The 8,463-nt window shown below is 37.4% G+C and overlaps 1 protein-coding gene across 10 annotated transcripts in view; it reads left to right on the top strand.

The window, feature by feature from the left end:
- Window positions 1-8,463, top strand: part of CNOT4 (CCR4-NOT transcription complex subunit 4) — a 162,312-nt gene that overhangs the window by 115,537 nt on the left and 38,312 nt on the right. The gene's annotated exons all lie outside the window — the stretch shown is intronic.

The raw sequence follows: 8,463 nt of genomic DNA, 5'->3' as shown, positions 1-8,463 counted from the left end.
TTGCGCACACCAAACAAGTAAGTCCAAGGCTAATGATGTGGCAATTGGCTGCTAAAATATTCACTGCTAGTATTAGTGGAGAGAAATGGTGTACCTGCACGTAAAGCTCGTGAGGGAAATGAATGTAACACTATTATAGTAATCAGTCATTAGCGAACGTAATTCTAACACTATTATAGTAATCAGTCATTAGCGAATGTAATTCTTTATTAATAATTATGTATAGCAGGATATTGTAAAAGTTAAGTTACGAAATTTTTATTAAACGTTTCTTACATACTATTATATTGGCTGGGCCGCAAAAATATTCATTGTGGGCTGCATGTGGCCCATGAGCCGCGAGTTTGACATGCTTGCTCTAAGGTGTGCTAGTGTAACCGAAGGTGCAAATGAAAGGCCTATACAGGCACACCTAATTTTATTGTGTTCCACTTTATTGTACTTCACAGGTGTTGTGCTTGTTTGTTTTAAGTTGAAGGCAAGGCCCTCCACTGGCAAACAGATTGACTTGCTTTATTGCAATACTTGCTTTATTATGGTGTTGTGGAACTGAACCTGCAATATCCTTGAGGTGTGCCTGAACAGGTGCCTGTTTCATGCCTGGTATGTTAGAGGAACATCCTTATTCAGAAAGAGGCCTTTATGAGCAGAAGTGGCTAATAAACTTTGTGCTGACCTGGGGAGTGGGGGCCAGGTTGGGAAGAAAAGGAAACTTATAGATTTTTTGTTTGTTTTAAATAAAAAAGCCATGTGCAATTTATCTTAGTGTGCCCAATCTTCCTTCATCTGATATCAGTGGGACTTGGTAGTTTTTGACCAGTACATTTAATAAAGTAGGTCTCTTTCTTCATTAGTAAATAAATGTAGTGCTTATTAAAGTTTGTTTTCCTTTCTTAATCTTCTTGGAATGATAATGGATGACAGTGGGTAGGTGGATTTTGAATGTAAAACAACAAATTTGTTAATAGATCACAGTTTAAAGCAGACACAGAGTTTTGTTGAGGAAGCAAGTTTGACATCTAATGTCACGGTAATTGTAAGAACTTTGACCTGTTAGGCCTTGGGATATCTACATTCTGTCCAGCCATTACAGATCCAAGGAGTTCATATTTATTAGAATTGGAATTTGTAAATATACTTTTTCTTGGAGTTATACGTACATTTTCAGGGCCCCTCTTATCTTTATTTTCCACTTTTACAATGAGCTGCTTAATTATTCTTAAAATAAATTGAGAAATATACTAAAACTCAGTAGAACATAAGCTTACTGATATTTTGCCCCATCCGAATTTTTCAGCAGTTGTCTTTGGATTGATGACAGTTATCTATAAATTTTTAAGCATCTTTGACAAAACTTTCCCAGGTAAAGTATTAAAATCTGCTTATAAAACTGCAGCTGGCATGGTGGATAAGATGCTATAAGTTATTCTAATTACCTGTAATTCATAAGCCTTCTTAGATTTATTCTGAATGCAATGTTTTCATATATTGCCCTTGACATTAACAAATCTGCCCTCAACTATATTGAAAATTATTTAGTGCTCTTTGTTAGTGATGGTTGGAAAGGTGAAGCAAGATTCTCTCTTTGTAATGTCTTGCTTTCATCTTTTCATGTCTATTACTGTTGCTTCCTCTCAACTTTAGCCCTTATTCCTATATTATAAGAATAGTGCAAGTTGGGGAAGATGGCAGAGGAGGTAGCAACAAGAATCTGTCTGATGTAACTATTTTGGAACTTTGAAGCCTGTTAATGTTTTGCAACTTCAGGAAAAGACTTGGGAGTTAATTTTGGTTAATTTCAGCTCTTAGCACAGTAGCAGCCTGAGAGGCAGCTGTGCACATTTTTCTGTAGCACTTTGAACATAGCTTGAGGGAACCAGGGTGGGCAAAAAGGACCCTGTTCCCCAAATTTTGAGGTTCTCTTCTCTGACTGCTGAATATTGCTTCTGATCACAGAGGTGCGGACAAAGAGTCAGGCAACCATTGTTGCTCCTCTCCCATTCTTACAACCTCCTCTCCCATTGGCTAAAGTGATTTCCCAGGGAATTTATGGGACTAATTTATGGGACCCCTCTTAAAAATTTTCTTTCTTTTCCCCTTTTGGGAGCCAGACATTAAAGACTAGGACATTAAAGAACAACGAACTGCATATGGGGGAAATTAGAAAATGACTCTATGTTCAGGGAAAGCTCAGAAAGGACCTGAGAAGATCTTATGTTTACACTTAAGGCTGATCCTCAGCACAGAGACAGCCTACAACAATAAAAAACAAACAAACAAAATCCAATAACCAGAAAGCAAACATTGGAGAAGGGGAAGAATCTGATTTCCAAAGGGGCCATATTACTAGATTTAAATTTCCAGTGTTCAACAACAGCAACAACGACAAATCACAAGTCATGTAAAGAAACAGAAAAATATTGCCTATTTAAAAGAAAAAAAATCAACAGAAAGTTTCTGAAAAAGAATAACAGATACACTACACCAAGACTTTAAAACACATTTCTTTAAAAATCTTAAAGAACTAAATGAAGATGTGAAGAAAGGCAAGAAAATGATGTATGAACAAAATGGAAATATCAGTAAAGAGGCAGAAAACCTAAAAAGAAATTCTAGAGCTGAAAAATACAATAATTGAAATGAAAAATTCACTAAAAGAGCCAAAAGCAGATTAGAACAGGCAGAAAAAAGAATTAGCAAACTTGAAGATAGGAAAATGGATATTATCGAGTCTAAGGAACACAGAGATTGAAGAAAAGTGACGAGAGCCTAAGGGACCCGTGGGACATCCTCAAGCTGACCAGCATACACATTTTCAGAGTTTCAGAATGAGAAAAGAAAAAGGTGCTTTTTGAAGAAAAAGGTGCTGGAAACTTCCCAAATTTGATGAAAGGCATGTATATGAATATCCAAGAAGCTTAATAAATTCTAAGATGAACTGAGAGAGATGCACACTGAGACACATAATAATCAAACTTAAAAAAGCCAAAGACAAGGACAGAATCTTGAAAACAGCAAGAGAAGCAAGTCATCACATAGATGTGATCCTCAATAAGATTATTAGCAGATTTCTTATAAAAAAACTTTGGAGGCCAGAAAACAATGGGCCAATATGTTTAAAGTGCTAAAAGAGAAAAAAATCCTATCAACCTCAAGAATCCTATATCCAACAAAACTGTCCCCATAGAATGAGGGAGAAATTAATACCTTCTCAGCTAAACAAAAGCTGAGAGGATTTGTAACCTATAGACTTTGCAAGAAATGCTTAAGGGAGTCCTACAAGGTGAAATGAAAAGACACTAGACCCGTGGTTGGCAAACCGCAGCTCGCGAGCCACATGCGGCTCTTTGGCCCCTTCAGTGAGGCTCTTCCACAAAATACCATGTGCAGGCGTGCACGTACAGTGCGATTGAAACTTTGTGGCCCATGCACAGAAGTCGGTATTTTGTGGAAGAGCCACACTGAAAGGGCCAAAGAGCCCCATGTGGCTTGCGAGCCACAGTTTGCTGACCACTGCACTAGACAATAACAAAGCCTTAAGGAGGAAGAAAGATCTCAATAAAGGTAAATAAGTGGGCAATTATAAAAGCTAGTATTATTGTAACAATGGTTTGTAACTATACTTTTTATTTCTTACATGATTTAAGAGATCAATACATTTAAGGTCCAATACATTAATGTAAAAGCTAGTATTACTGGAACTTTGGTTTGAAGCTCCAAATTTGTTTTCTACATAATTTAAAGAAACTGCATTTAAAAGAATTACTAGTTTGTTTTTTGGCGCACAATGTATAAAGAGGTAATTTTGTGAAATCAACTGAAAAAGGTAAAGATGGAGCTGTAAAGGAGCAGAGTTTTTGTATGTGTTGAAGTTAAGTTAGTGTAAATATAGTGTTATAGCTTTAGGATGTTAAATGTAATCCCCATGGTAACAATAAAGAGAATTGTTCTAGAATATACACAAGAGGAAATCAGAAAGAAATTTAAACGTTTCATTCCAAAAAAGTCAGCTAAACACAAAAGAAGTGAATTCAGGAAATGAGGCAGTGGGGGCAGTTATAAAATAAGAGTGTGATGACATAAGTAACTCCATCCTTATCAGTAATTACTCTAAATATAAATGGATTCAACTCTCCAATCTAAAGACAAAGATTGGCAGACTGGATAAAACACATGATCCAACTATATGCTATATACAAGAGATTCACAAGAGAAACACATGATCCAACTATATGCTATATACAAGAGACAGAAACAAGTTGAAATTAAAAGGATGGAAAAAGAGTAGGTGTGGCTATACTAATTTCAGACAAACTTTTTAAGTAAAACAGGATTATGAGACAAAGAAGGACATTATATATTAACTAGAGGCCCGGTGCACGAAATTCGTGCACTCAGGGCGGGGAGGGGGGTCCCTCAGCCCAGCCTGCACCCTCTTGCAGTCCGGGAACTCTCAGGGGACATCCAACTGACAGCAATCAGACATCCTTAGCACTGCTGCAGAGGTGGGAGAGGCTCCCACCGCTACCAAGAGAAACACATGATCCAACTATATGCTATATACAAGAGACAGAAACAAGTTGAAATTAAAAGGATGGAAAAAGAGTAGGTGTGGCTATACTAATTTCAGACAAACTTTTTAAGTAAAACAGGATTATGAGACAAAGAAGGACATTATATATTAACTAGAGGCCCGGTGCACGAAATTCGTGCACTCAGGGCGGGGAGGGGGGTCCCTCAGCCCAGCCTGCACCCTCTTGCAGTCCGGGAACTCTCAGGGGACATCCAACTGACAGCAATCAGACATCCTTAGCACTGCTGCAGAGGTGGGAGAGGCTCCCACCGCTACGTTCGCCAACCGTGAGCCCAGCTTCTGGCTGAGCGGCGTTCCCCCTGTGGGGAGACCATCCTGCTCAGTCCCGATTGGCCGGACCCCAGAAGCAAGCTAACCTACGTCGGAGCATCTGCTCCCTGGTGGTCAGTGCACGTCATTGCAACTGGTCGTTCTGCTGTCTGGCCAAACTGGCTCTCTGATATCCCCTCAAGGGGTCCCAGATTGCGAGAGGGCACAGGCCAGGCCGAGGGACCCCACCTGGTGCACAATCGGGGCCAGGGAGGGATACAGGAGGGCTCCAGGTTGTGTCTGGCCCATCTTACTCAGTCCTGATCAGCCAGATCCCAGCAGCAAGCTAACCTACCGGTCAGAGCGTCTGCCTCCCTGGTGGTCAGTGCACATCATAGTAAGCCGTTGAGCGGCCTTAGCATATCATTAACATATTATGCTTTGATTGGTTGAATGGCCAACTGGATGACCAGACACAGCTTATTAGGCTTTTATTATATAGGATAAAAGTTTCAAAACAGCAAGAAGAAAAAACATTAAGCACCTAATACCAGGAAAACAGAATTAAAGGGATAAATAGTTCAACAGTAATAGTTGGAACTTCAGTATCCCACTCACAATAATGGATAGAAACAGCCAAACACAAGATAGATAAAGTTAGCTATATCTAATAGACATATACATAACATTGCACCCAAATAATAGCGTACACATTCTTCTCAAGTGGACAGGAATATTTCCCAGGTTAGAGCATATGTTAGGTCACAATTAAGTCTCAGTAGATTTTTAAAGATAGGTATTATACCAGGTATTTTTTCTGACCATACCGAATAAAGTTAGAAACCATTAACAAAAGGGAATCTGGAAAATTGAAAAAATTAGAAATTAAACAACATTTTAAAACAACTAATGTATCAAAGAAATCACAAGGGAAATTAGAAAATACTTAGAGACATATGAAAAAGAAAATACAAGAAATAAAAGCTTATGGGAAACAGCAAAAGTGGTACTAAGGAGGAAATTTATGGCTATACAGTAGTCCTTTCATATATACAGTGGATAAGTTTCAGGACCCCCAGTGGATGCCTGGAACTGGCGATAATACTTAACCCTATATATACAATGTTTTTTCCTGTACATACATACCTATGGTAAAATTTAATTTATAAATTAGGAACAGTAAGATATTAACAGCAATAACTAACAATAAAATAGGACATTTATAACAACATCTATAATAATAAAAGCATAATATCCTTTCATACAAAGCCAGGGCTGTGAGGGAAGCCCGGGTCCTGGGTGCCAGAGGGAAGCTGGTGCCAGCAGCTGGGGGAAGGAAGGCCTACTCTTGCACGAATTTCGTGCATTGGGCCTCTAGTACAATAATAAAAGTTATGTAAATGTGGCATTATTTTTTTCTGTTTTAGCAGCTTTGTTGCTATGTTTTTTTAAAAAATATTTTTATTTTATTTTATTGATTTTATACAGAGAGGAAGGGAGAGAGATAGAGAGTTAGAAACATCGATGAGAGAGAAACATCGATTAGCTGCCTCCTGCACATCTCCTACTGGGGAGGTGCCCGCAACCCAGGTACATGCCCTTGACCGGAATCGAACCTGGGACCTTTCAGTCCGCAGGCCGACGCTCTATCCACTGAGCCAAACCGGTCTTGGCTGTTGCTGTGTTTTTTAATGCAATAAAGTAAACATTCCAATCTCATAAAAGTCTTAATTTTTAGCAAAGCTATTTTTCTTTATAAGCAAGAGGCCTAGATTTTTAAATAAGCAGCAAGTTCCATACTACAACAGCACACAGATAACTCCCAGAGCAATTCATTGACCTGACAATAGGAAATAATGACATATCATCAGAATCCACGTGGACAATATCACTTTGTCAAGAAGCATTAGGCTTCCTTTTTAAGTAAGATTTTACTTTGCTATTTCTAGAGAGATTGAGAGCATTCTATATCAATAAAATGCAAACATGCTTTTTTATTCATTTGACATGATCACACCTCCATGCTGAAAAGAAAGCAAAGAGATTGGGGGCAGGGCTCAGATTCATAAGTTTTTTTTATATTCACGATTCTACTTTAAGGCAATATGTGGCATTATTAAATAAAGTAGGAGTTACTTGAACACAAGCACTGTGACACTATGACAATCAGTCTGATAACTGAGAAGCCTACTAAGTGAATAATGGGCAGGTGATGTGTACAGCATGATGCACTGGAGAAAGGGCTGATGTATGTCCCGTGTGGGGTGGAGCAGGATTTCATTAAGCTACTCAGAACGGTACACAGTTTAAAACTTATGAAATGTTTATTTCAGGAACTTTTCATTTAATATTTTCAGACCTTAGTTGATCTCAGGTAACTGAAGCCACAGAAAACAAAATTGTGGATAAGGGGGGACTATTGTAAATGTTTACATAAAAAATCAAGAAAGGTTCCAAGTCAGCAATCTAACTTTATAACACCAACAACAAAAAAACAGACTAAACCCAAAGCTAGGAGAGGAAGGAAATAATAAAGATTGGAGCAGAGATAAAATAGAGAAAATCAATGAAACTAAAAGTTGATTCTTTGAGATCAACAAAATTGACAAACTGTTAGGTAGATGGACTATAAAAAAAGAGAAAAGGTTCAAATTACTAAAATCAGAAATAGAAGTAGGGACATTACTACAGATTCTACAGAAATAAAAAAGGCATTGTAAGAGAGTACTGTGAGTACTGTGAACAATTGTATGCCAACAAATTGAATAACATAGATGAAATGGACATACCTAGAAACAAAATCTACTAAGATTTAAAAAAAGGGGGGGCAGAAATAGAAAATATTAATAGATACATAACTATTACTAAGGAGATTGAATTAGTGATTAAAAAAGCTGTCTACAGATTCAGTACAGTCCATATCAAAATTCCAAATAGAAGAACCCATTCTAAAATCCATATGGAATCTCAAAATATCCCAAAGAGCCAAATAATCTTAAAAAAAGAAAACTGGTGAACCCAGTTTTTTATTTCAAAATTTACTACAAAGCTACAGTAATCAAAGCAATGTTATTGACTAAAGCAGACATATAGACGAGTGGAATAGAGAGTCCAGAAATTAACTCACATGTAGGGTCAGATGATTTTTGACAAGGGTACCGAGATCATTCATTGGGGCAAGGACAGTCTTTTCAAGAAATGGTGCTGGGAAAACTGGATATCCACAAGCAAAAGAATGAAATTGAACACTTACTTAACACCTTATTCAAAAATTGCTTCAAAATGTGTCAGTGACCTAAACATAAGAACTAAAACAATAATAGGACTTCACGATATTTATTTAGCTTCATGACATTGGATTTGGCAATGACTTCTTGGGTCTGACATCAAAGGCAGATAAAAGAAAAAAAATAGACAAATTGGACTGCATTGAAATTTTAAAATTTTGTGAATCAAATGACACTATCCACAGTAAAGGACAACCCACAAAATAGAAGAAAATATTAGTAAATTATATATCTAAGTCACTAATAACAAGAATATATAGAGGACTCCTAAAACTCAACAACAAAAATTAGAAAACCTGATTCAAAAATGGGCAAAGGACATAAATAGAAATC

This window comes from Myotis davidii, unplaced genomic scaffold, assembly GCF_000327345.1.
Source record: "Myotis davidii unplaced genomic scaffold, ASM32734v1 scaffold214, whole genome shotgun sequence".
NCBI lineage: Eukaryota > Metazoa > Chordata > Mammalia > Chiroptera > Vespertilionidae > Myotis > Myotis davidii.
This window is presented reverse-complemented; position numbering and strand designations above follow the sequence as displayed.